Genomic DNA, 2,343 nt, shown 5'->3' with positions numbered 1-2,343 from the left:
CTCCCCCCACAGAGGTCTGGTTCCCCTCACAGCGTGTGGTGGGGAGGGTGTCACATCATCAGTGGTTTGGGTAGTGGCTCAGAACTTGCCTCTGTTTTAGGTTCTATACCTCCCACCCTTGGAACCCTCAACATCAGAGGAGACTTCCTGGAAGAGGTGTGAGAGAGAGGCTTGGGGGCCCCAAGGTGGGAGGTGACAGATGAGACCAGGGTGTGAGTTAAACGGGGGGATGTGGCCAAAGGGGACAGTTGGGGGTTGTGTCATGCCTTCCTGTGGGTTCCGCAACCTTCCATTCTGGAAGAGGGAGGCCCCAACTCTCTGTGGAAGGAGGGGGCTGGAGGCCGGGATGGTTGAGGCTGAAGGAGAAGAGGGCTGGAGGCCTGGACTTGGGTCCTGAAGAGAAGGCGGGCAGGCGGGGGCTCAGACTCCTGGATCCCTGCGTGGAGCTTATCCCCCAGGCAAGCAAACAGTGGAGAATCACAATTCGGAAAGTTTGTGGAGAGCAAGACATGTCCACATCCTCCTCTGATAAGAGTTCACAGACAGCTCCGCCTCGAGCAGGGCTTCCAGTGTGGTGGGCTTCATCACCAGGATCGGGGTGCCTGAGGGGCAGAGGCAGGCACACAGGACCATCCCACCCTCCCACCACTAGCCTCCTCCTCCCGTACCAGCATCCGGTCCTAAGCAGTGCCTCACCTCACCCATGAACAGGTATAAAGGGAAGGTGCCGCAGCCCAGGGAGAAGGCATAGGCACCCTTGACCTTTATGAATCGGGGAGTGGCCTGGAGGAGGACCTCTGTCATGAAGAGGACCTGAGCCAGCAGTCTCACAGTGGCTGGTGAAGGGGAGACCCAGAATGACTCAAGAGGCCGGGTCATCTTCCATTATTGGAGGCTCCAGTTTGCAGGCCCCCATCTCTCACCCAGACCCTCACACCTGAGGTCACTGACCATTCCTGAGAACACGCTCATGAGGACAGGCTCCCAGGGCCAGATTCAGGTCATAAGCAGCAGGGGCACCGACACAAAAATGGCGTTGCGGGTACTCTGGTGAAGAGCAGCGGACAGGCTTCGGGAGGCTGGCCGTGGGTGTGTGGTGAAGGGAGTGTGAGCGCACTGAGCCCATCTGCAATCTCTACCCCAACCTTAACTCCAGCCCTAGCCTCCAGCCCAACCCCATGCTCGTCCATAACCTCCTCTCCAACCCAAACCCAACCCTCTCCATAACCCGGCTCTACCCACAAACTCAACCCCATCCTGATCCCTAAACCAAACCCTGTTTTCATGACCAAGACCAGCTCTAAACCCAGTCCCATCCCCAGCCCCAAACACAACCCACTCCTTAACCCCAGCTCCAACCTCTAATTCAACCCCATCTTCCAAACCAACCTAACCTCCACCCTCTTATTCACAAACTCAGCCCAACCCCATGTCCAAATCCAAGGTCAGCCCAGATAACACTTCCAGCCCCACCCCCACTTCCTCATGCTCTGCCCCACCCCCCATAATTCCTACCTCGACCCTACTCATTATCATCTCAATCCCACCCCCAGGCCCAAGCCTGTAACCCTGTTTCATAACCCCCTCCTTTTTTTTTTTTTTTGAGTGTATTTATTTATTTAAGTAATCTCTACCCCCAACGTGGGGCTTGAACTCAAGGCCAGCCAGGAGCCCCTCCTGTTTCGTGTGCTTAAGTCCCACCCTCACCAGCATGGCCCAGGTTCTTGGTGCCCGCCAGCTCGTGCACCTCAAGCCAGTAGAGGCAGACTAAGGCCACCAGGCGAGCCCGAAGCAGCCGAACATGACACTGAAGATGCAGTTGTCCTGCAGAAACTCCACCTTCTTTCTTGACAAGATGTGTGTGTCCTGAAGCTCTTCCCAAGACCTCAAGTCCCCAGCTCCCGCGTGCTGTCCCAGTTGTTGGTCTCGTTGGGTCTCTGCCGGTCCTGTCCCAGCACCACCAGTGTTTCTCAATCACCCCGGTTCTCTTCCAACTTTTTCCAGCCTCTCCCAGCTCAGGGAATTCCTTCTGAGGCCCCACCCCGAAGAAGCTCTACCCAGTTCTCAGGCCCACCTGGACCCCCTAGACACCTGGTCTTTATTCTGTTGGTTCTGTCTTCAGAGCTGAAGTCCCCCAGTCAAGGCTCCCCATTCAGTCCAAGACAGCATTCCCACACGCCTAGCCTAATTATTATCTCCCGGGACCTTGTTTACTTGGCTTGACCCAAAGTGTCTCTCCTTCCACCAATTCCCACACATCCTCAGACCTCAAGAACTCCAAGGAAGAAACAAGGTGTGATTAATTTGGGAGCCCCCAGGGCCCAGCATGGAGCCTGGCCAATA

Source organism: Ailuropoda melanoleuca, chromosome 12, assembly GCF_002007445.2.
Source record: "Ailuropoda melanoleuca isolate Jingjing chromosome 12, ASM200744v2, whole genome shotgun sequence".
NCBI classification, from domain to species: domain Eukaryota; kingdom Metazoa; phylum Chordata; class Mammalia; order Carnivora; family Ursidae; genus Ailuropoda; species Ailuropoda melanoleuca.
The sequence above is the reverse complement of the archived record's forward strand: the minus strand, read 5'-3'. Positions refer to the sequence as shown.